The following is a 27,443-nucleotide window of genomic DNA, read 5'->3' as shown; positions in this document are numbered from 1 at the left end:
ATATTTTGCAACATGATAATTGGCACGTCGATTTTCAATTGCAGTACGTGCGGAGGCATCCCTCACAGATCGAGTGAATTCAAAAATTCTGTTGGCTAATTATTAACCTCTTCATCTGCTTCCACAACAGTGTCGACTGACTTGTATGTGACTGCCTCGCTTTGAATGTTAGATTAAATAATATTGCTAAGTTCGTAGACGTCTTTGTTCTTGGCGGCAAGAATAGCTGGTTCACTCAGCCAATTGTGATTTTTATAATTGGTTTGAATATCGGGAAATACTTTTTCAATCAATTCTTCTTTTGACGCCACTAAATTGCAGAAGTTATAAGGCAATGAAATTCGTCTTGAGGTCAGATCAGCCGGCACCTATCCATTCCCAATTTCCAGCAATTGATGTGAGAATATCTCACCTGATCGTTTGTTTTGTAGTTGGACATGCATACAGTTGTGCTCAAAAATTTACATACTCCAGCAGAATTTTTGCTTTCTTGGCCTTTTTCCAGAGAATATGAACGATAACACCAAAACTTCATCTCCACTGATGATGTCTAGGTACCTAACTGCAGAATTAGGCTTCATTCCATCCTGAACTGTTACCAGTTATGTTATGGTTGAGTAGAAAAATATATATACCAGTACAACACTTCCCTCAAATGTTATTGTCACGCTATCGACAATAGGGGGATTGTAAAAGAGAGTACCCCTGGTTGAACTGGTACATATGTATTTGCGTGATAGCCATGCATGCAATTGCATATACAGTTGTGCTCAAAAGTTTACATTCCCCTGCAGAATTTTTGCTTTCTTGACCTTTTTTCAGAGAATACGAATGATAACACCAAAACTTTTTCTCTAGTCATGGTTAGTGTGTGGGTGAAGCTATTTATTGTCAAACTACTGTGTTTTCTCTTTTTAAATCATAATGATAACTCAAAACATCCAAATGACCCTGATCAAAAGTTCACATACCCTGGTGATTTTGTCCTGATAACATGCACAGAAGTTGACACAAATCGGTTTGAATGGCTACTAAAGGTAACATCCTCATCTGTGTAAGGGAGTGTGGCGCCCCTGCGGGTTCAGTCGCCACAGAGGTACTGCACCTCCTCCTGAGGTGTGGTACCCCACTATCCAGGTAAGGTGGAGACACCTGACCACACTCCAACACCAGCACCCCACACCACAAAGTAGTGTAGAAAAGCACCTTCGGCGGCTCCCTGCTTGGAGTATAGCATAGCACCCCTTGGTGGCTCCCTGCTTGGAACACGAAACGTGCTGGGAGGTGGGTGGAGTTTAGTTCACATAAAAGAGCGGGAAGAGTTGAGTCAGTCAGTCAGTCTTTCATTCAGTCAATGAGTGAGGATGTAGAAGGACAGAGTGTGAGACAGAGAAGATCCCCGGGAGAGGGATGGAAAAAGGAAGTGCTGCAGCAGGCCACAGTGATCTGGGTCTGTTGGCACAGGAAAGAGACAGAAAAAGGAAGCTTGATTCTCCATTGGGAAGAAGGATTAGCATTGAACGTGAGGAGAATAAGAGAACAAGGACCAGGGTTAGAGGAGAACCCTTTTTAAGTTCTAAGCGCAAGGCCGGGGTCCGGTCCCCGAGGTTGTATGGATACTAATGGTCTTGCAGCAGACACCGGAGGAATAGAAGTAGTGACCACTTTATTCCCACACAAGACTTGGGGGCACAACAGCAACTTATTAGTGAGCCGGGACTTAGTAGCAAGGAGTCCCCGAAGCAGACTACAGCTGTCTGCCATACAAGTAGAGTTCATAAGAACATCTGACAGGAGGAACTCCAGTGTAATTCAGCACTAGGAGTACTTCATTCAAAGGCGCTATAAGAGGAGACGTTCAGAAAAGGTACATGTGTTGGCGGAGTGTTGGAAAGGAGTACTTCATCTTGCCTGGAAGTTGGCTGAGCTCCTGACCCGGAGGACATGGCAGGAATGCGGGCACCTGTACCTGCAACAGACTGTGAGTAAAGCTTTGGAACTACATGCCCTGGTGTCCTCCACTTATTCCTGCGTCGACCTGTCCAGCACTGCTGCATCCCTTGCGCCTGACACTACACCATCTAAATGTTACTTCACCTACACTGCCTTGGGACTTCAGCCCTGTCTGTGGAGGGCTATAACATCACTGCTGCACCACACCATCTGTCCCAGAGGATCTGTCTGCAGCGTCGGCTTACATCTACATTGCCGAGCACCACAGATGATGTCACAAATCACTTATAAACTTTCACCTTTTTACAATGGGCACCAAGGGCCACGGACCGGGTCCCAGCTGCCGTGACATCTCCCATTGAAGCTCATCGGGCCGGTACCGAGTACCCCATGGCCCTGGGAGGGTGACCCAACTTGGCGTCACAAACAGGATGAGGAGACCCGATGCCATCGGTTTCTGTGTGCCTGAGATCTGTTGGACTTAAAACTTTTGGAAATGTGGAGAAGACCTAATTTAATAGACTGTAAAATGAATGCTAAAAATGGCCGCCAGCGCAGTGAAGAAGGGCGTGACACTATGGGTGGTCCTAAGAAAAGAGTGCGGACAGTCCTGGGCCTCCCCTGTCTAAACTTCTATGCGACAGCAACATGGTCCATCCCCCGAGGGGTCTGTATACTGGCTTGGTATGGAGGAGTTGGAAGAAGACGCCGCCCCCAGAAGAAGGAGCGGAAGCCACTGGCGGGAAAGCCGAGGCGGGAAGAAGAACGCCAGAACGCCATATTGGAAGGAGAAGGGAGGAGGCTTGCGGAGCGCGAGGAGGTTGAGCTGAACCTCCCCGGCACAATGGCTGAAGGCTCCGACCCGGCTTCCAGGATGAACCGCCAGCAGCTGGAGGATGAGATTGCCCAACTGACGCACGGTTTACGGCTGAGGCAGGAAGCCTTATGGACCTTGAATCTGCAGCGCACCCAGGAGGGGCCTACACCCGCAGTACCCGTATCACCGGTACCCGCCACCGCTACACCGGATTCCCTCCAGGAAGACCCTGTAGTGCCTGAGACTGCTGCAATGTCACCGGCAGCGTCTATCATCATCTCTTCGTTGCCACCACTGCAGTGTGAAGCTTTGGGAGCTGAAGCGGAGGAAGAAGAGCTCCCGTCTGGACCCAGCGAGGCCGCGCAGGTCCCTCCGGAGACCACCGCAGACCGGGAACTGCCGGTTGTGCCACCACCATCTCCGATATCCACCCAGACAGCAACCACTACCACCGCTGCCACCGGGAGCCGCACCGTGCCTGCATCGGAGCCGAGACCGCACCGCCAGGAGCCACCAGGTATGGATGCCGGCCCTACCAACGGGCTACCCCCTGAATTCTCGTTGTCGGAGGCTGGCCTGCTGGAGCTTGAAATGGGGGTGTTGGATGAGTCATCCGGGGGCACTAGGCTGACGGAGATGGGAAGATGGAAGAAGTCCCTGCTGAGAAAGGTGCGGTTGGGACAGGCGCGCACTATTCAACACCTTCAGGGCTTGGAAAGGCCTAGGCAGCTTTGGGATATGGAAATGCATCATGGATTCCCTTGACCACAGCTGCCAAACCCCCATGTAACCTCTTACCAACGCCAACAGGACGCGGCATCACTAGATGTTAGGCCAAGGACCAGAGCAGCAGTATCACCCGCAAATACGGAGCCGTATCCATCGGTACCAGCTGCTACTCCCACTGAATTACTGGTAGCAGAGTCATCGACAGCAACTGTTGATATCACCACCCCTGCTGTACCTCAAGCAGCAACCATGCCAAATGTAGACCAGCAGTTCATCAACCCACAGGATGAAGACACCCAGAGCATCTCCCCTGGAAGCAGCCCAAGCAACCAGCTTTCAGAAACCCAAGAGGACATCACTAGTCAAGCTGTTGACTAAAACTAACTCTCGCTACCCAGGAGGGTATTTGCACCTTTGTTCTTGCTTTCTACTTTTTATTATCATGTTTTTGTTTTTCTTGTTTCTTTTCTCTGTTGTTGCCCAGTTTTATTGGCAGCCTTTCACATTTGAACTGTGGAGATCATGGACGCTGAGTGATCCAGAACTGTAATTGTAAATAGTTTGCACTTCTTTAGGTGCTTTTTCTTGGTTTTACATAGGAACCTTTCCTTGGAATAAGGACTACCTCGTTATAAGGACATTTCCAGACACGTTGGCTGGACCAGTGTCTACCATTGCACTTACCAATAATGTTTAATATTTTTGACTAGAAACTAGATAGTGATAGTATGTAATAAAAGAAATAGTGACAGATTTTATAGAGTTTCATTGAGAAAGAAATAATGTGTTACAATGTTTGAATAAAGATTGGATAAAGATATGAAAAAGAAAAGTAGTGAATGTGAAAGATGACAGACAGAAAAAGTGTTACTAGAAAATGTGTGACTTGAATTGATAGTGAGTTTGCTTTCATAGCACTTTAAATTAGGTAGCATAACTTTGAATTTAGATAGTTAAAATTGTTTGCAACGTTCAAGAAACTGTGCCCCTCATATTAAGAATATTAGATAAGAACTGTTTATTTTGCATTACAAAATTTTGTATGTTCCTGTATTGTCAACTTTTGTTTTCTTGCAGCCCGCGTACGTGCTGTGTTTAACAGAGGGGGTATGTGGCGTCCCTTAGGGTTCAGTCACCACAGAGGTTCTGCACCTCCTCCTGAGGTGTGGTACCCCACTATCCAAGTAAGGTGGAGACACCTGACCACACTCCAACACCAGCACCCCACACCACAAAGTAGTGTAGAAAAGCACCTTCGGCGGCTCCCTGCCTGGAGTATAGCACAGCACCCCTTGGTGGCTCCCTGCTTGGAACACGAAACTTGCTGGGAGGTGGGTGGAGTTTAGTTCACATAAAAGAGCGGGAAGAGTTGAGTCAGTCAGTCAGTCTTTCATTCAGTCAATGAGTGAGGATGTAGAAGGACAGAGTGTGAGACAGAGAAGATCCCCGGGAGAGGGATGGAAGAAGGAAGTGCTGCAGCAGGCCACAGTGATCTGGGTCTGCTGGCACAGGAAAGAGACAGAGAAAGGAAGCTTGATTCTCCATTGGGAAGAAGGATTAGCACGGAACGTGAGGAGCATGAGAGAACAAGGACCAGTGTTAGAGGAGAACCCTTTTCAAGTTCTAAGCGCAAGGCCGGGGTCCGGTCCCCGAGGTTGTACGGATACTAATGGTCCTGCAGCAGACACCGGAGGAATAGAAGTAGTGACCACTTTATTTCCACACAAGACTTGAGGACACAACAGCAACTTATTAGTGAGCCGGGACTTAGTAGCAAGGAGTCCCCGAAGCAGGCTACAGCTGTCTGCCGTACAAGTAGAGTTCATAAGAACATCTGACAGGAGGAACTCCAGTGTAATTCAGTACTAGGAGTACTTCATTCAAAGGCGCTATAAGAGGAGACGTTCAGAAAAGGCACATATGTTGGCGGAGTGTTGGAAAGGAGTACTTCATCTTGCCTGGAAGTTGGCTGAGCTCCTGACCCGGAGGACACGGCACGGATGCGGGCACCTGTACCTGCAACAGACTGTGAGTAAAGCTTTGGAACTACATGCCCTGGTGTCCTCTATTTATTCCTGCGTCAACCTGCCCAGCACTGCTGCATCCCTTGCTCATGACACTACACCATCTAAGTGTCACTTCACCTACACTGCCCTGGGACTACAGCCCTGCCTGTGTAGGGCTATAACATCACTGCTGCACCACACCATCTGTCCCAGAGGATCTGTCTGCAGCGTCGGCTTACATCTACATTGCCGAGCACCACAGGTGGCGTCACGAATCACTTATAAACTTTCTCCTTTTTAGAATGGGCGCCCGGGTCCCAGCTGCCGTGACATCTCCCATTGAAGCTCATCGGGCCTGTACCGAGTGCCCCACGGCCCTGGGAGGGTGACCCAGGAGTGTCTGGAATCCGGACAGTCTCTTGCATCTTTCATCCAGCCACTGACGTTTCTGGATTGTGAGTCATGGGGAAAACAAAGAATTATCAACAGATCTATGGGAAAAGGTAGGTGAACTGTAAAACACAGAAAAAGGATACAAAAAAATATCCAAGGAATCTATAATGCCAGTCAGCAGTGTTCAAACCATGATTAACAAATGGAAAATCAGGAGCTCTGTAAAAAGAAAACCACGGTCAGGTAGACAAACAAAAATTTCATCCACAACTTCCAGGAAAATTGTTTGGGATGCAAAGGAAAACCCACAAATAACATCAACTGAAATACTGGACTGTCTGAAAACTAGCGGTGTGGCTGTTTCAAGATGCACAATAAAGAGGCACTTGAAGAAAAATGGGCTGCATGGTCGAGTCGCCAGAAGAATGCCATTATTGCACAAATGCCTCAAAGTATCTTGCCTATAATACGCAAAGCAGCACGGAGACAAGCCTCAAAACTTCTGGAACAAGGTAATTTGAAGTGATGAGACGAAAATTGAACTTTTTGGCCACAACCATAAACATTACATTTGGAGACAGATCAACAAGGTCTTTGATGAAAGGAACACCATTCCTACTGTAAATCACAGAGGTGGATCGCTGATGTTTTGGGGATGCATGAGCTACAAAGGCACAGGAACCTTGGTCAAAGTTGAAGGAAAGATGAATACTGCACGTTATCAGCAAATACTGGAGGCAAATTTGCAATCATCAGCCCGGAAGCTGCGCATGGTACGTACTTGGACGTTCCAACATGACAATGATCTAAAACACAAGGCCAAGTCGATCTGTCATTGGTTACAGCAGAACAAAGTGAAGATTATGGAGTGGCCATCTCAGTCTCCTGACCTCAATATCAATGAGCCACTCTGGGGAGATCTCAAGTGCGCAGCTCATGCTAGACAGCCCAAGAATTTGCAGGAACTGGAGGCTTTTTGCCAAGAAGAGTGGGCAGCTTTACCATTTGAGAAAATTAAGAACGTCACCCACAACTGCCACAAAAGACTTCAAGCTGTCAATGATGTTAGAGGTCAATACACGGTATTAAGAAATGGGGTGTGTTAACTTTTGATCAGGGTCATTTGAATGTTTTGGGTTGTCATTATGATTTAAAAAGAGAAAACACAATAGTTTGACAATAAATGGCTTCACCCAACCACTAACCATGAGTGGAGAAAAAGTTTTGGTGTTATCATTCATATTCTCTGAAAAAAATGCCAAGAAAGCAAAAATTCTGGTACATAAACTTTTGAGCACAACTGTATTTGTAGTTAATTTTAACATCTTTGCGTGTTGCTACAAAGTAGAGTAGTAGAGTATTTCAGGCAAGCATTTATTTTGTCTGCTGGTATCGATCAAGAAATTACAGGTAATGTTTGTCTGAAATCTACTGCAAGCAATATTAATGCATTCCCAAGTGGTCTCATGTTTCCTCGCAAATCTTGCAATGATTGATCAAGAGCCTCAAGCGATTTCTTTTGTGCTCCATTGTGCATTCATCCCAAACAATAATTTTGCATTTCTGCAGTACTTTTCCCATGCAGGATGCAATACTTTTCACATGTCGAATACTTTGTAAATGTTGCACGTGGGAGTGTCAATGTGCTGTTAAAAAAAAGCAGGTTTTTACCTGTCACAGGTGTGCCATCTATATCATAGGTACAGTTGTGGCCAAAAGTATTGAAACCCCTGCAATTTTGTCAGATAATACTCAGTTTCTTCCTTAAAATTATTGCAAACACAAATTCTTTGTTATTATTATCTTCATTTAATTTGTCTTAAATGAAAAAACACAAAAAGAATTGTCCTAAAGCCAAATTGGATATAATTCCACACCAAACATAAAAAACAGGGTGGACAAAAGTATTGGCACTGTTCGAAAAATCATGTGATGCTTCTCTAATTTGTGTAATTAACAGCACCTGTAACTTATCTGTGGCACCTAACAGGTGTTGGCAATAACTAAATCACACTTGCAGCCAGTTGACATGGATTAAAGTTGACTCAACCTCTGTCCTGTGTCCTTGTGTGTACCACATTGAGCATGGAGAAAAGAAAGAAGACCAAAGAACTGTCTGAGGACTTGAGAAACCAAATTGTGAGGAAGCATGAGCAATCTCAAGGCTACAAGTCCATCTCCAAAGACCTGAATGTTCCTGTGTCTACCGTGCGCAGTGTCATCAAGAAGTTTAAAGCCCATGGCACTGTGGCTAACCTCCCTAGATGTGGATGGAAAAGAAAAATTGACAGGAGATTTCAAAGCAAGGTTGTGCGGATGTTGGATAAAGAACTTCGACTAACATCCAAACAAGTTCAAGCTGCCCTGCAGTCCGAGGGTACAACAGTGTCAACCCGTACTATCCATCGGCGTCTGAATGAAAAGGGACTGTATGGTAGGAGACCCAGGAAGACCCCACTTCTTACCCTGAGACATAAAAAAGCCAGGCTGGAGTTTGCCAAAACTTACCTGAAAAAGCCTAAAACGGTTTGGAAGAATGTTCTCTGGTCAGATGAGACAAAAGTAGAGCTTTTTGGGCAAAGGCATCAACATAGAGTTTACAGGAGAAAGAAAGAGGCATTCAAAGAAAAGAACACGGTCCCTACAGTCAAACATGGCGGAGGTTCCCTGATGTTTTGGGGTTGCTTTGCTGCCTCTGGCACTGGACTGCTTGACCGTGTGCATGGCTTTATGAAGTCTGAAGACTACCAACAAAGCATAATGTAGGGCCCAGTGTGAGAATGCTGGGTCTCCCTCAGAGGTCATGGGTCTTCCAGCAGGACAATGACCCAAAACACACTTCAAAAAGCACTAGAAAATGGTTTGAGAGAAAGCACTGGAGACTTCTAAGGTGGCCAGCAATGAGTCCAGACCTGAATTCCATAGAACACCTGTGGAGAGATCTAAAAATGGCAGTTTGGAGAAGGCACCCTTCAAATATCAGGGACCTGGAGCAGTTTGCCAAAGAGGAATGGTCTAAAATTCCAGCAGAGCATTGTAAGAAACTCATTGATGGTTACCGGAAGCGGTTGGTCGCAGTTATTTTGGCTAAAGGTTGTGCAACCAAGTATTAGGCTGAGGGTGCCAATACTTTTGTCTGGCCCATTTTTGGAGTTTTGTGTGAAATGATCAATGTTTTGCTTTTTGCTTCATTCTCTTTTGTGTTTTTTCATTTAAGACAAATTAAATGAAGATAATAATACCAAAGAATTTGTGATTGCAATCATTTTCAGGAAGAAACTGAGTATTATCTGACAAAATTGCAGGGGTGTCAATACTTTTGGCCACAACTGTATATAAAAACATGCTCGTATTCAAATGCAATGTTGTGTCAAAATTTAAAAGCAATCGGTGAAGAACTTTTGGAGATTTAAGATTTTGAACAAACGGACATTTACATTTTTATTTATATAGATGTCTGGGGGAAGGCTACCACTGGGACCTCTGTCTGGCATGAGAACCAATGATGGACACAGATAGATGCGGGGCCCTGTGCAAAAACAATATATGGGCCCCTTGCAGTCCAATAGCTTGTCAGAATGCAACATTCCACCTGCTTTGGAAGAGGAAACAGACTTCTTTACCTCTTGGGCCTCTGTGAATCTGCACATGTTGCACCATTGATATGTCCGCCTCTGATGAGAACAGAGGTCTCCATTTCCCGTATCTCTTCACTGCAGTCATGATTAAATGGAGCAGAATAATTACACATGATTGCTGCTACTCTATGTTTATTAGACTGCCAAGTACAGAGCTCAGGGAGCTCCGTCAGTCCTGTGAACATGATTAGAGCATCAACTTTCACATGTTCCCGTGCTGCTCTATCCTGACTATAGTGAGATTATTTTTATATTTCTCCCCATTTCTTTAAATGTATTTTCTATTTATATAAAGAGTGGCTTACTAGGGATCGATACATGCAACATTTTGTTGGAATCTGGGTCCTGAGACACACAAATATTATTGCAACAAATATGCAGAACCACTCAGCTTAGCGTGGATTTAAAATCCTACCTGTTGACCTGAATCCTCAACGGAATGGTCGAGATGACCAGTTCTTTTGCAGCACGGACAGGTGTCTTTGGTGCAACCAGAAAGACAAGTTGTAAAGACAATGGAAAATGTAGCACAGCAGGAACCACGTCATCTGTTAAGGCAAAGTTGGAATCACATCAACTATTGTAATAGGACTGGAGCTATGACAACTGCTGCAGCAGAGTTGGAAGCACAGCAGCTGGTGTAGCATATTCTTAGTATAGTAGAGCTGTCACCATGATGCAACAGAGTTGGTTAAGTAATGTATCAGAGTTATAGCAGTATTCGGATACCAAGGTAGCAGAATTGTAACAGTACCGGGATAGTGATGTCAGTAATAGCAGAGTTGCTCAATTTTTGTTCACGATTTTACATCAGTATTTGTAAGCGAAAGTCAGGAGTGGGTGATAAATACAGAAGTGTTGATGTGTTTCTATTATACTTTACATTTGATTGTTCCACTCCTGGTTTTGGCTTACAAATACTGATGTAAAATACTGACCGTGTGAATATGGCCTTACACCTTATCTACAATCAGCTTGGCTCAGCTCTCCTTCAAAATGCAAGCAGAGTTTTTTAGTCTATAAGTACCGTATTTTTTTTACCTATAAGATGCACTTTTTTCCTCCAAAAATGTGGAAGAAAATTGGGGGTGCGTCTTATAGTCTAGATGTATCAGATCTGACTATGGTGGAGAAATGGAGGAGCGGTTTCAGCAGAGCAGCGTGTCACAGAGGCAGGAGCCGGCTGCTGCGCTTAACTCCTGTACCCACTGCTAAAGAGAAATGAAGATTCACTGCATTCCATGCCCATGGGTGTGGAAGGCAATGAATATTAATTTCCCTTTAATGGCATCCTGGTATGATTGGCCCCATCCCGGTCCTGGTTTGCATGGCCCCTTTAGAAAACATTAAAAAAGCAAACCATTACACTTACCTTCCTGGCGCTCCCTCGCAGCATCCTGTGCCGAAGCCAGCAGCTGCTTAATGCTTGTAAGCAGCGCATGGCAGGGACGTCATGCACTGCTTGCAAGCCGAAGAGCAGCTGCCGGAATACTCAAGGCTCTCCACACCGTAACTGTGTGCGCGCAAAGCAGTAAGTATTCATTGCTCTCTAGCGAGCACAGTGTCAGCCGGAGAGTTTCTGCTGCTGCCGTCAGTCACGTATGCTGATACTTAGGATAAATAAATATTCACCCCATTCCATGAATATTCAAGCACAAAGCAGTTGCTAGCATCGGAACAGAATGCTGCGAGGGCATGCAGTGAAGGTAAGTGTAATAGTTTGTTTTTCTAATGTTTTCTGATGGGGCTATGCATACCAGGATAGGGGCCAATAATACCAGGATAAGAATGGGACCATGCATTCCAGGACCTGGATGGGGCAAATGATACCAGGGTAAGAATGGGACCATTCATTCCAGGACCGGGATGGGGCCAATCATACCAGGGTAAGGATGGGACCATACATACCTGGACTTGGATGGGGGCTAATCATACCAGGTTAAGGATGGGGCCCTGCATACCAGGTTAGGGATGGGGCTATGCATATTAGGACAAGATTGGGGCCCTGCATAACAGGATAGGGATGAGGGTGATCATTCCTCCCAGTATAGGGATGAATGGGGCTATTCCTACCAGGATAGGGATGAGGGGGACCATTCCTACCAGGATAGGGATAAGGGGGCATGCGTACCAGTCTAGGGATGAGGAGGCATGCACACCAAGATAGGGATGAGCGAGCTTTGTATACCAGCGTAGGGTTAAGGGGTGCCATGCATACCAGGGTAAGGATGAGGGGGGTCATGCATACCATGACAGGGATGAGGGGCCTATGTGTATCAGGATGGGGATGAGGGGACCATATATACCAGGATAGGTTATATTAAGTACAGAATTGACCACATTCTTTGCTTCAATTTTTTTAATAATTTCCTCCTCTAAAACCTAGGTGCGTCTTATGGTCCGGTGTGTCTTATAGTCCGAAAAATATGGTATATTCAGCAATCTGCTTACATCTCTAAAGGAAGCTGAACAAAGCCGATACAGAGGATGGTGCACAGCTGAGTATTACTGTGCCTGATCAATGAGGGACCCAGGATCCAGGCACCATTATGACATTGGTCTCAAATGTTAGTTAACCCTTTATAAAGTTTTTGTTTTTTTTACATACTATGAAATTGTAAAATAAATTCTGCTCTTGTAGGGGTCTTCTGGTGACACTGGGCCTCCTGGGCACGCAGGAACAAAGGTAATTTAGGGAAAAACTACAATTTATTAAAGCTAAGTGACACCAAATTTTCTGGAGGTTCTCTATATAACTGCACTTTTTTTAGTCCCATCATCTTTTTGTAAAGGTCAACATATATGGCAGAATCACCACAAAACCATTAAGATCTTGCATTAGGACATGAATAATTACCGGTTGACAGTGCAAGAGCCAGCATCTGGCAAGGTCTCTGTACTTTGTGGTCCCAAAGCCTCCCTGACAATGGAAGAGAGAGAACTTTTATTAAAATAATAGTAAAAATAAGAGATAACAAACTAACTGCTAGCATATGTGTATCACAAAACGAGGCCTAAAAAACTTTAACTGGTCTCGCAAATAAAAATGTGATAAATATATTACTAAATAATAAATTGTGTTCTTGGTATGAAGATCTGAAGACTTAAAACAAAGCCATTTTTTAGAGAAAACCAAGCCATAATTGTGGTTTCTCAATAAAAAGCTCAGAATAAATATCCTAATGCTTTATCCCCAGCCTGTTAACTTTGAAGAATTAAATCTACAGTTGCAATTTATTATGTAGCCAATGCCATATGTCATCTCATAGGGTTTTTATTTTAGAAAGAGTAAAATTTTACATTTCTAACAAAAATAAATTACAAAAACAAGCTAATAAATATTAATAAATATTAATGTAATTAATGTAATTAAGACTTGTTAATAATAAAAAATATTTAATAATAATGATCTCTTATCTTCCATCTGGAACTCAGAGAGGATCCATGTGAACTATATCAAGCATTTTGGGCATTTAGATCAAGCATTGGATTTTTTTTTGCCTTGCACATATGTGAAACTATTAAGAATGAAGGAAATTCAGCAGCTGGTAGACAATTTCTTTCTTATGCCATTATTTGACCCTGAATGACATACATCAGCTAGATGTAGAGTGTACATCAAGATCAGCACTTTACCTTACAATATTGATCTGGTCAAGGATCCCTAGATCTAGTCTTGTTCTAATCTAATTTATAGACAGATTTATTAGTAGTAGTAGTAGTAGTAATAATTATTATAATAATATGATTATTATGATCCAATGCACTTGGCATCTAATACCTTCATATACAGGAGATGGCTGTAGCAGAGTGTTGAGCTGACAGCTTTGTCTCCTGATTCTACTTTGAACACTCACAGCTTGGATCATGGTAACGTTCTACCAGATCCGTCTGAGAATAGTTTGTCTCCCTCGGAAACTAGTGAAAGAAAAACATTTCCCTTGTCATTTATACAAAATATGCACCAAACACCATGCCAAAAAAAAAATACTAAGCGAGAAATTGGTCAGGACTTACATTTCATGTGAAGATTCCAGTTAATGAATTGGCTTACATTTAGGCGGTCCTTGTCCTAGAAACAAAAATTGACATAGGTGGAGTGAATTTCTACTGAAGTTTATGCCAATTTCTTTCCCCCTATGTCCCACACGTTTTTTAAAACAGTGGTAGGAGTTACATAAAAATACCAAAACACGTTAAAATTTGCACTTATTACTCAATAATACAAAAATGTTATGATTTTTATACAACATAAACTTGTGCAACTGCTTGAGAATTTGCTCCTTTGTGCCCCAATTCATCTGGGCTGATGTCTTATTTGCCAGTTTTGATAAAGGGTGCAATAGATTAAAATGTGACAAATTAATTTTGCAGGTGTCGTGTACTAACATAATAAATATAATCTTACTTTACGCTAACTTGTGGTGTAAATTATGATGAGCCTGTGAACTGTGGCTGCCCCATTTTGGTGAAACTATACTCTCATTTCAAAAAGAGAGAGCAGAGTTGAATTGGACTTTCATAAAAATAGATAAAGTTTTGTGCAGGATTTTTGCGGTATTGGAAGCTGTTTTACAATTCTGGCAAAAACATTGTGATGAATTGGGGCCTAAATATATTCAGACTTGTTCTTTAAACGTTTATTTTATGTTTTTGACAATATTAACTACTTTCCTGCCTAGAGAGAACTTCAAATACCTGATATTGTGTTTTTATTTTGGTGTGTTCAATCATTAAATCACATCCCAACATAGTCTGATTGGTTGACTTGCAATATTTAGGATTTTTTTCGAGCTTACTGTACTTTTTTTTATAAAACCATAACTTAAATTCCTTTATCTTTTTAATTGTATTTCATGCAGGGTGCCCGAGGTCTCCCAGGTGCCAAGGTATCTTATACGTATCTCTATAATTGTTAATCGACAACTAAATAATATTGATTTGTAAATATTGATTTAAAAAAATAGCATTGAGTGTGGGGAAAAAAAAGTTATCATTCAAAGAATGGAGTTGTCAACTATTGTGTTGTCTTATTGGTGGACTGAATCTTACCATTGTTAGTGTTTTTAACCCCTTAACCCGCAAGGATGGTTTGCACGTTCATGACCGGGCCAATTTTTACAATTTTGACCACTGTCCCTTTATGAGGTAATAACTCTGAAACGCTTCCATGGATCCCGGTGATTCTGACACTGATTTCTCATGACATATCATACTTCATGTTAGTGGTAAAATTTCATTCAAATAACTTGCGTTTATTTGTGAAAAAAATGGAAATTTGACAAAAATTTTGAAAATTTTGCAATTTTCCACCTTTGAATTTTATGTTCTTAAATCACAGAGATATGGCACTCAAAAAACTTAATAAATAACAGTTAACATATGTTTACTTTACATCAGCACAATTTTGGAACGAAAAATTTTTTTTGTTAGGAAGTTATAAGGGTTAAAAGTTGACCAGCGATTTCTCATTTTTGCAACACCATTTTATTTTTACGGACCACATCACATTTGAAGTCACTTTAAGGGTATGTGCACACATAGTTTTTGTCTCTGCGGATTTTGTAGAGAAAACCGCAGGACAAAGACCTGCGGTTTATCTGCGGTTTATCTGCGTTTTTTCTGCGGTTTTGCCCTGCGGTTTTACACCTCATAATGAATGAGGTGTAAAACTGCAGCGTTTCTGCACCAAACAATTGACATGCTGCGTTTTGAAAACTGCAGCAAAACCGCGCGGAAAAAAACGCAGCGTGAGCACAGCTTTTTTTTATTTCCATAAGAAATAAAGGTACTGTACAACGCAGCAGAATCTGCTGCATTTCTGCAGAGCCAAAACCGCTGCGGAAACGCAGCAGAAACCACAAAGTGTGCACATACCCTAAGAGGTCTATATGATAGAAAATACCCAAAAGTGACACCATACTAAAAACTGCACCCCTCAAGGTGCTCAAAACCATATTCAAAAAGTTTATTAACCCTTCAGGTGCTTCACAGGAATTTTTTGAATGTTTAAAAAAAATGAACATTTAACTTTTTTTCACAAAAAAATTACTTCAGGTCCAATTTTTTTTATTTTACCAAGGGTAACAGGAGAAATTGGACTGCAAAAGTTATTGTGCAATTTGTCCTGAGTACACTGATATGTGGGGGGAACCACTGTTTCGGCGCATGGCAGAGCTCAGAAGGGAAGGAGCGCCGTTTGACTTTTTCAATGCAAAATTGGCTGGAATTTAGATCGGACGCCATGTCACGTTTGGAGAGCCCCTGATGTACCAAAACAGTGGAAACCCCCACAAGTAACCCCATTTTGGAAACTAGACCCCCCAAGGAACTTATCTAGATATGTGGTAAGAACTTTGAACCCACAAGGGCTTCACAGAAGTTTATAACATACAGCCGTACAATTAAAAAATCATATTTTTTCCACAAAAATGATCTTTTCACCCCCAATTTTTATTTTCCCAAGAGTAAAAGGACCCTAAAAGTTATTGTGCAATTTGTCTTGAGTATGCTGATACCTCATATATGGGTGTAAACGACTATTTGGGCGCATGGCAGAGCTAGGAAGGGAAGCAGCCATTTGACTTTTTTGGCTGGAATTGAGATCGGACACCATGTCGCGTTTGGAAAGCCCCTGATGTACCAAAACAGTGGAAACCCCCCACAAATGACACCATTTTAGAAACTATACCCCCCCAAGGAACTTATCTAGATGTGTGGTGAGCACTTTGAACCCTCAAGGACTTCACAGAAGTTTATAATGCCCGGGCATGAAAATAAAAAAATCATATTTTTTCCACAAACATGATCTTTTAGTCCCCAATTTTTTTATTTTCCCAAGGATAACAGGAGAAATTGGACCCCAAACATTGTATTCCAATTTGTCCTGAGTACGCTGATACCCCATATGTGGGAGAAAACTACTGTATGGGCACATGTCGGGGCTCGAAAGGGAAGTAGTGATGTTTTGGAATGCAGACTTTGATGGAATGGTCTGCGGGAACATGTTGCCTTTGTAGAGCCCCTGATGTACCTAAACAGTGGAAACCCCACACAAATGACCCCATTTTGGAAACTAGACCCCCCCAAGGAACTTATATAGATGTGTGTTGAGCACTTTGAACCCCCCCAGTGCTTCACAGAAGTTTATAACGCCCGGGCATGAAAATAAAAAAAATCATATTTTTTTCCACAAACATGATCTTTTAGTCCCCAATTTTTTTATTTTCCCAAGGATAACAGGATAAATTGGACCCCAAAAGTTGTTGTCCAAATTGTCTTAAGTACGTTGATACCCCATATGTGGGAGAAAATTACAGTATGGGGACACGTCGGGGCTCAGAAGGGAAGTAGTGATGTTTTGCAATGCAGACTTCGATGGAATGGTCTGCGGGTGTCATGTCGCATTTTAAGAGCCTCTGATGTGCCTAAACTGTTGAAACTCCCCACAAATGACCCTATTTTGGAAAGTAGACCCCCCACGGAACTTATCTAGATGTGTGGTGAGCACTTTTTACCCCAAGTGCTTCACAGAAGTTTATAACGCCCGGGCGTGAAAATAAAAAAATCATATTTTTTTCTGTCCTGAGTATGGTGATACCCCATATGTGGGGTAAAACACTGTTTGGGCGCATGGCAGAGCTTGGAAGGGAAGGAGCACCATTTGACTTTTTCAACGCAGAATTGGCTGGAATTAAGATCAGACGCCATGTTGCATTTGGAGAGCACCTGATGTACCCAAACAGTGGAAACCCCCCAATTCTAACTCCAACTCTAACCCCAACACACCCCTAACCCTAATATCAGCCCTAGCCCTAGCCCTAACCCTAGCCCTAACCCTAGCCCTAGCCCTAACCCTAATGGGAAAATGGAAATAAATACATTTTTTTAATTTTATTATTTTTTCCTAACTAAGGGAGTGATAAAGGGTGGTTTGATTTACTATTTGTGGCGGGTTTTTATGTTTGGCAGCTGTCACACGCTAAAAGACGCTTTTTATTGTAAAAATAGTTTTTGCATCACCACATTTTGAGAGCAATAATTTTTCTGTATTTTGACCCACCGAGTCATGTAAGGTCTTATTTTTTGTGGGACGAGTTGATGTTTTTATTGTTACCATTTTCGGGCACATGACTTTTTGATCGCTTTTAATTCCGATTTTTGGGATGCAGAATGAGCAAAAACCAGCATTTCAAGAATTTCTTTTGGGGGGTGCATTTACACCGTTCCGCATGTGGTAAAATTGATAAGGCGGTTTTATTCTTCGGGTCAGTACGATTACAGCGATACATCGTTTATGTCTTTTTTTATGTTTTGGCGCTTTTATGCAATGAAAACAATTTTATGTAAAAAATAATTATGTTTGCATCGCTTAATTCTGTGAGCTATAACTTTTTTATTTTTTCGCTGATGATGCTGTGTGGCAGCTCATTTTTTGCGGGACAAGATGACGTTTTCAGCAGTACCATGGTTATTTAAATCCATCTTTTTGATCGCGAGTTATTGCACTTTTTGTTCGGCGGTATGATAATAAAGCATTATTTTTTGCTTCGTTTTTTATTTTTATTTTTTAAGGGGTTCCCTAAGGGGGTTAACTAATGGGACAGTTTTATAGGGCGGGTTATTCCGGATGTGGCGATACCAAATATTTGTACTTTTATTGTTTTGGTTTTTTTATTTCCAAAAAATGAATTTATTAGGGAATTTTTTTTTTCTAATTTATTTAGCGATTTTTTTATAAATTATTTTTACACTTTTTTTTTTTTTTTAACTTTATTATATTGTCCCAGGGGGGACATCACATATGGTTGTGACAGATCGGCGATCTGTCACAGGCAGTGCAGAAGGCTTCCTCGTGCCTGTGCTTTGCAGGCATGAGGAAGCCGGCTCCCTGCAGGCCACCGAAGGTCCCTGCCACCATTTTGGATCCGGGGACCTGCAGGGAAGGAGGCCCCCACAGCAGCGCTGCACATTTAATATATTAATTTATTATATATATACATATAATATATATAATATAAATATAATATATATATATATATATATATATATATATATATATGTGTGTGTGTATATAGACATGTTAGTGACAAATACAATTATTCTAATGTTGGTTCTAAATTATGGACATGTACTTATTTAATACATGATTATTTCAAGGAACAAAATGGTGTGGGATCCCCCTATTATTTATAGACAGCAACACTATACTATGGTAATTGTATATGTCTCTGACATATATAATGTATATATATATATTTTATATGTATAGATTATTTATATATATATATATTATGTATCTTATATATGAAATGTATGTATGTGTATAAATATTATATGTATGTATGTGTATATACATATATTGCATAGTAAGATTGAACAAAAGCCGCTAATTCAATTGCCGGCTTCTGTAAAATCATTCCCCAACCCGACATGAAATGGCACATGGTTTACATACAGTAAACCATTTCATTTCATGTTTTTTGTATATGTCCCTGACTAATAGTTAGGTTATGATTTGTGGGTAAAATTTGGGATGTCTAGGTGTTAAATTAAGGGGTTAATTAATTGGAAAAAATTGTGTGGGCTCCCGTGGTAAAATTGCAACCAGTAAGGTAAAGCAGGTGAGTGAGGGCAGATTTTAATAGCCATGAGAGGGACCATTGTTTTTGGCCCCCCCTGGCTACAAAAATCTGCCCCCAGACACTCCAGAAAAGGCGCAATTATAACATGCGCCTATTCTGGCACTTATCCTCTATTCTCATTGCCCTGTAGCGGTGGCGAATGGGTTAATATAACAAAGGGTTAATGTCACCTTGCTATTGGAAGGTAACATTAAGCCGATTAATAATTAATAATAACATAAGAAAACAACAATATTTTTAACTCTCCACCGTTCAGTCATGTTCCACTCTGCAATCCTTCACAAGGGGTTAAATAGTTTACAATGAGGACTGGTGCTAATGCTACCAGCCCCATTGTAATCTACTGCCAGAATGACTTAGTTCAGCTCTTCGAAGCCTCACTGGCTGCCTGGAGAGGAACTAATTAGCGTGGGAAAGTTTCTGACTTTTTTCCCATGCTCATCAGTTCACTTCAGGTCAGCCGGGGACTCCCTCTGACGTCACTGAGGCTGTTGCAATTTGGTGCGGTCGGCGCAGCGTCAAAAGGACACATGCGCCGCCAAACGCATACCTGCGCATGACCTGCGTCCCCAGTGCTAAAGATAGGGGACTCAGGACGCATGCAGCATCTTGCGCCCGTAGGCGGAGCTACCGGAGGAGGCGTGGCAGGGGGCAGGGCTTAGCGGCGGCCATGCACAGGCCGTCGCTGTAGCCTTAAACGCAAATGTGAAACTACCCTAATATAAATTCTTATATACATGTCAGTGACACACACACACACATATGTATGTATTTATATTAGATAGATCGATAGATAGATAAAGCGGCAATTCATATGCGGCTATAATCACACTGACAGCTCAAAAAAGAATAGATAGAATAGATGTATACACATAGAATACATAGATATATACATGTCAGTGACACACACATATATATCTGTGTATTCTATGTGTATATATCTATACTATCTATTCTATTCTAACATGTCAGTGTGATTGTACAGTAGCCGGAGATGAATTGTCGGCTTTTTTCAAAGGACACTGGTGCGTATAAATCTGACAGCACTCGCATGGTGCGAGTGCTGTCAGATTTTTTATCGCACCCATTGACTTGCATTGGCGATTTTCACCTGAAAATCGCAGCAAATCGCAGCATACTGCAATTTTTTTCTCAGTCCGATTTCGGCTGAGAAAAAAATGGCAAATGAGATGTCACACATTGCCTAACATTGGTCAGAGTGCAATCCGATTTTTAATCGGATTGCACTCATCCGATTTTCGCATCAGTGAGTATGAGCCCTAAAGCAAAAAAGTAAACAACAAGCTGAGGAAGAAGTGCCTGAGAAGTAATTGGTGTGTTGGTGAAGGAGGAAAGTAGTTGGTGTCCACTGAGTGAATGGATGTCTGTCAGTGTGACAGACTGGCCAGCTGTGGTTGATAAACCATCCCCTGAAATGCGACCAAAATCTATATTGTACTATCTGTAAAGGGGTTTCAATTAAATTAAAAAGTTGTCCCTTAGCCATATCCCTTTCTCATTTGCCCATATACCCCACTCCCAACCCCCCAAAAACTTCGAATGAATTGGTGTCTTTCAAATTTACCAACCTCTTTAAAATTTTACAGTTATTTGCAAACTTAGTTACTCTATATGTATTTAATTACAGCATTTTACCCAAATATTATTATTGTTAGGTTCAAGTCCATGGGACGTATCAAAATGTCTTCTCCCTTATCCACATATTTTCTCATTGCTCTTTTTTTTAATTGAGTCCATATTTTTGATATGTAACTATGTAGTATTAATAATAAATATTAATTATATGTGACCTGTATACTAGGCCACTATCAATTGTGCAATCAGTAAATTCAGATTTGTGAAGTATTTCTTAACATTTGTTTACGGTTTGTTTGTTTTTTATTTCAAAATAGGGTTCAAAAGGAGAAAGGGGACCGAAGGTTTGATATTTGTTTTAATTTAAAGTACATATATTTAGTTACTTGTGTATAACCTCACTAGTAATAAACATTGTTTTGTTCATAGGGTATCAAAAGCAGAAATGGTGTTGATGGAAATCATGGTGCAAAGGTGAGGAGGGGAGAGGAGCAAATAATAAAAAGAACATTTTCTTCTTAAATGCAAAATTAAAGGGATTATCCTAACATCAGTCTATATTTGTAGAATGCTTAGCACTCTAATATCTAGTGTAAGTAGACTTCTCTAAGCAGACATATTGTACATTGCGGCCAGTTTCAGATGAGCATATTACGGACGTCATAAATTCTGTCTGGAACTGTCCTTACTCTGATCTGTATTCGCTTGTATTTAATGCAATATTTCACCTGAGGGCAGAATTCTTCAGACTGCAAATTAATACAGTCCTGCTGCTAAAAGCACCTGACCGCCGATTGCTTCTAGGAAGTTACAGTCCCTAGTAGCACATAGCATCTCCACACAGCCACAGACTCTTCCTTGTATTCTTTTTTTGTGCTTACTGACTGCCTAAGGCCGCTTTCACACTTCAGGCTTTCGGTATCCGGCATGGTGCGGCGAAAAACCGGACAACCGGATCCGGCCGCAAACGTAGACACCAGATCCTTCTTTCTGCCGGATATATTCCTGGCAGAGAAGGTTTCCGGGCATGCGCAGTGCGAAAAACCGGTCCGGCGTTTGGAAAAAACATTGCATGCAATGTTTTTTCCAGATGCCGGACCGGCTATTTTCTCCGGATCCGGAAAAAAACGGAAGCGCCGCATTGCCATCCGGCGCAATGCGGCACCAATGAAACAGCACTGGGAAAAAGACAGATCTGGTCGTAACAGGCGCCGGATCCGGCAGTCCGGTTTTTCGCCGCACCATGCCGGATACCGAAAGCCTGAAGTGTGAAAGTGGCCAAATTGGTGAGTCGTAATGGCAGTCCGGTTAAACATCTGTCCGTAAATAAGTGTGATTTTTCCTTATTTTTTGGTATTTTATTTAATTGGTGGTTGAGATGGGTCATAAAGCTGAGCAGTACTGAGTTAATCCTGGGAAATAATTTACACACATTAAGAGGGTAAGCAAAGCCATCTTCACTGGGTGCACTTTTCTCATGCAGTAAGGATGGGAAAATCTCATTTGCATGCTTAGCCACTTATAATAAAACTACTGGAGGATTCTAGTAGCAATCAATGAAGATTGGGCTTTTCACATGATGAGTACCGGAAAACCATATAAATTTAAGAATAATTGTATTTGGAAAGATAAATTATTTTACATATAAGACCAATTTTTGTACTATTTTGGTATTGCACAGTATGTGCAACTCCTTCACATAGTTGGTTCTACTGCTACATTTTATAGCGAAGCTGATCTGCAGTATTTGATAGCAATCACAAAACAATGTGATTTAGGCGTGTGTCACACTTGCGACTGTGATGCGAGAAACTGGCACAAGTCTCTCGCATCAACACCCGGCACTGCTTCCGGCACTCGGACCTGAGCGTGCGGCTGCATGTATTTCTATGCAGCCGCATGCTCCGGTCCTGAGTACAGGCAGCAGTGCCGAGTGTTGATGCGAGAGACTCGTGCCAGTTTCTCGAATCACAGTCGCAAGTGTGACACCGGTCTTAGGTAGTGTTCTGATCTGTACACTCTTAACATCTGGTCACTGCTGAAGGTAATAAAAGCTGATCAGTTAGGGTACAGATTGGTCCCACAACAATCTGATATTAGAAATCAATAGCTCATCAGTATCAATAAGTGGGTGAACTGTAGTACCAAGACAGGTTCAAACTTGGGGTTATTCAGTTTGGAAAAACAAATAATTAGGGGCAATCCTATTACAATGTACAAATATATTGAGGGCACAATACAGACATTTTTCTAATGATCTTTTTACATCTAGACCTGCGACAACAACAAGGGGGTGTCTTCTATGTCGAGAGAAAAGAAAGTTTATTCATAATCACAGATGGCAATTCTAAGAGTAGTGAGATTATGTAACTCTCTGCCACATGATGTTGTAATGGTTGTTTCACTAAAAAAATACACGTGTCTGCATGCTTTTCTTGCAAAACATAATATTACAGGTTATGGGCACTAGATGCAGTGATGGGGCACTGATCCAGGGAACTAGTCTGATTGCCATAAGTGGGGTTGGGAAGGAATTTTTCCCTAAATGTGAGGCAAGTAGCATCTGCCTCATGGGGTTTTTGTCTTCCTCTGGATCAACCTGTTAGACTATAGGTTGAACTCGATGGACTTATTTCTACCTTCAAACTGCAAAACTATGAATATAGTGCAAAACCTCCTTAACCCTAAAGAACGCTCTTTACTGAACCATATACTATAAGAACATGATATTGGACTCTTTGTATGATATATTCACTTTTGTCCTTTTTAGGGAGAACCTGGACTTACTGGGTTACCAGGATGCAAAGGTGAAGCTGGACCCGAAGTAAGATAATATGACCTAAGCATAAATAATATAAAAGTGGTTTTCTAGGTTTACAAAAAAAAGGATTTTGCTTTTTTTGTTTCAGAAACAAGCTTCAGAGACTCTAGGCTGTTCACAAAACCAATTGTCATATCAATTGTCAGCAGCAATTCCATTTGGATTTTATCACAAAATCTGAGGGAAAACCTGCTTTGAAAATCTATAGCTTTTCTGTAACATAAAAGTATGCAGTAGATTTTCAAATCTGTGCCATGATAATATTGTCACATGGGATTTTTTATGCTTTGTGTGGATATAGTCATGAAAACCTATTCAAATGTATTGTACTGTAGATTGCTACAGGATTGCAGGTGGAAATTTGCACCATAAATCCATTGCAATTGAATGACTTAGGCCAACCTAGAATAGCTGATAATTTTTAAAGTTGTTTTCCCACAAACAAAGTTAATTTTAATTAATAGAGCTTAGAATAAAAATAAGTTCTACAATTGGATGTGTTAAAAAATGTTCTTGTGCTAATATAATCTTATAAATGTGTCCCTGCTGTGTACTGTGTAATGGCTGTGTCTGACATGTCTACAAATATCTCAAGGGCTGTCACATTGTAGAAGGATCATCTTTATTCTCATTTGCACAAGGAAAGACTAGAAGCATTGGGATGAAACTGAATGGGAGGAGACACAGATTAGATATCAGAAAAAACTTTTTACAGTGAGGGTGATCAATGAGTGAACAGGCTGCCACGAGAGGTGGTGAGTTCTCCTTCAATGGAAGTCTTCAAACAGAGGCTGGACAGAGATGGTTAAATGAATCCTGCATTGAGAAGGGGGCTGTACCAGATGACCCAGGAGGTCCCTTCCAACTCTACCATTCCATGAAAAAGCTGTTGGAGAAAACAGCGCAAAATAGGGTCTTATCTGAGATATAGGTGGCCAATATATTATGATTGCACTCACCAGATGTAGCTGTAATAAAGCATAAAAAAGATTTGCTGCAGCAGAAACAAGGGTCCAACAGAACCGGCCGTTAAATATCAAAGATGGGAGAAAGCGTGGTTACTGTTCTGCGCTGCTGAATCACTACAAGTCCAGACGTATTAATAATTGTGGTTTTATTCAAAGCATTTCAGAGTACAATAGACTTCTTCATCAGGAAATACAACAATTTTGTGGTATTTCCAGATGAAGGAGTCTATTGTACTCTGAAACGCGTTGAATAAAACCACAATTATTAATACGTCTGGACTTGTAGTGATTCAGCAGCGCAGAACAGTAACCACGCTTTCTCCCATCTTTGATATTTAACTCTACCATTCTATGATGCTATGACCGTGCAGGAATATGGTCTGCTCTTACCACAGCTCCTGGGCAGGGGAGGACGCAAAAGTGATTAAACAAACAGGACAGCACAGCATCATAGCTGATTCTTTTTTAGGTAAAACATTTCACTGCTTATATTTAAGCAAAGTTTTACCTAAAAAAAGAATCATCTATGATCCCGCGGATTGCTCCTTTGCTTCCTCCCCTGCCAGGTGCTGTGGTATGATCAGACCATGATCCAGCATGGTCAGACTATCGCAACACAGGAACATTTTTTAAACACATCCAAATGTAGAACGTATTATTATTCCAATGTGTATTGATTAAAATGTTGATTAAAATTAACTTTGTTTGTGGGAAAAACTCTTTAAAGGAAACCTGCCAGCAGGATTGTGCACAGTAACCTACAGACAGTGTCAGGTCGACGCCATTATACTGAATAAAATGATACTTTATTTGATGAAATCTATCTTATGGTTGTTGTTTAATCTTATTTTCAGTTTTGTGTTAATGATATGCTCGTGCCCCAGGGAGGCCTGTGGGGGGGTCTTCTTGTGGTGCTCTGATTACAGATTCATCTATATGGCTTCTGACAGGTGACCGATCCCTCAGTGACCTGCCCCCTAGTTTACATAATGAATATTATATGTACATATTGAAAAAAAACAAATCACCTTCTGTAGGCTACTAAAAACAAATTCATATATTGGTGAGGTGAGATAAAAATGCTCACCTCACCAATATATGAATTTCCTGAGATATTGAAATAAGGTCACATTGGGGGCTTTATAATGTTCTAGCACCATGGGTGTTCTGTCATGCTGTGACTGTTCGTGATAGGGAAAGGGGCCCTAACTACCCCTGCTCCAAAAGATACCTCTAAAGGTGAGAAGGTTTGGGCCACCAGGCTTACTTCCCTAAGCTGTCCCTTCCCTCTCCCTCAGGAGGTCTTGGACAGAAGTGCTAGTGTATCAACACATAAGACACACAGGGATAACAGAAAGCAACAAACTTACAAACCCTCACCAAAGGTAGAGAAGTATATAGGGAAGGATAGGAATGTACCAACCAAATGGGAATAAGAAAATGAGGAAGGCATACACCCAAAAACACAACAATCTCCAGTAGCAACAACAAGCTCCAATTAAGCACAGCGTCTCCAAGGAGATGGGAAGCAAAGCTTTCACTGGCAAGGAAGAGAAGGTCTGGCCAGGTTTTATAAGAAAAGGGATAACCATATCAGAAGTAGCTGAAATGGAGTTGCATGTTTCTGACCAGAATAGAAAAGGTCATTAACCTCTTGAGCACCAAAGGAAACCAAATCCATTTAATATGGGACACAATCACACAGGCTAAATGGAAGATCTGTGATTCACAATACGTAGTGATCTTCTAACAGCAATTCTCCAAGGAGGACGTGACACACTTGTGACAGGTTCTGAAGGTGGTGCCACAAATTATTTCTGACAAAAAACAAATATCAATCCTATTTGAGACCCGCACAAACTTTAGCTTTTTACCACATATTGGGCATTTCTGCTTTTGCAAAAAATTAATTTATAAATTGATGGGTCACTTCCTCCTACTACTTCTTGTGAAAATTATAGATTTGGAGCTAAAACAACATTTTAGTGGAAAAAGTGTAAGTTCTCATTTGCATTACCAAGCTTTATAAAATTCTGTGAGGCACATGTAGGTTCAAAATGCTCAACACACAAGTAGTTAATTTCCTTGAAGAGGATAGTTTTTTAAATTGGGTCAACTTGAGGGTATTTCTGCTGTTGTCACACCGCAGGTTGTCTAAAAGTGGCGCCTGAAAACTATTCCACAAAATTTAAGCTTGAAAAGCCAAATAGCGTTTCTTCCCTTCTGATCTCTGTTTATGTGTTTAAACAATAGTTTTTGACCACAATTCGGGTATTGCCAATTCGGATGAAATTATGTTACAAATTTTAGTGTCCATTAGTACTTTCTGACCGTCATGCTCAGAAGAAATTGCGTTGCAAAATGTGGAGTCTATTTTCTTTTGCTACCCTTGTAAAAATGAAGAAATTTGGGCCGAAAGCAACATCTTTGTGGAAAAAACCTAATTTTTAATTTTCTACATCCCAATGTTGTAAATTTTTGGGAAGTACCTGTAGCAGAGAAAAGGTCACAACACTCTTTGATGAATTACTTGAGAAGTGTAGTTTCTAAAATAGGTTCACTTGTAGAGAGATTTTCTGTTTCAGCACATTGGGGCTTTGCAAAAGGAACAGGTATCCACAGTCTATTACACTTAAAATTGCGCTCCAAAAGTCAAACGCTCCTTCTCTTCAAAGCCCTGCCATGTATGCCCAAACAGTATGAGCATATTCAGAAGTAATTGCTGTACAAACTGTGGTTTTCATTTTCTTTTGCTACTCCTTAGAAAAGTACAAATTTGAGCCTGAAGCAACATCTTTGTGTAAAAAACATAATTTTTCATTTTTACATCCCAATGATATAAAGTGTCAGGAAGAATCTGTGAATCCAAAAAGGTCAC

Source organism: Dendrobates tinctorius, unplaced genomic scaffold, assembly GCF_039654945.1.
Source record: "Dendrobates tinctorius isolate UK_male_01 unplaced genomic scaffold, ASM3965494v1 ptg000005l, whole genome shotgun sequence".
Taxonomy (NCBI): Eukaryota; Metazoa; Chordata; class Amphibia; order Anura; family Dendrobatidae; genus Dendrobates; species Dendrobates tinctorius.
The sequence above is the reverse complement of the archived record's forward strand: the minus strand, read 5'-3'. Positions refer to the sequence as shown.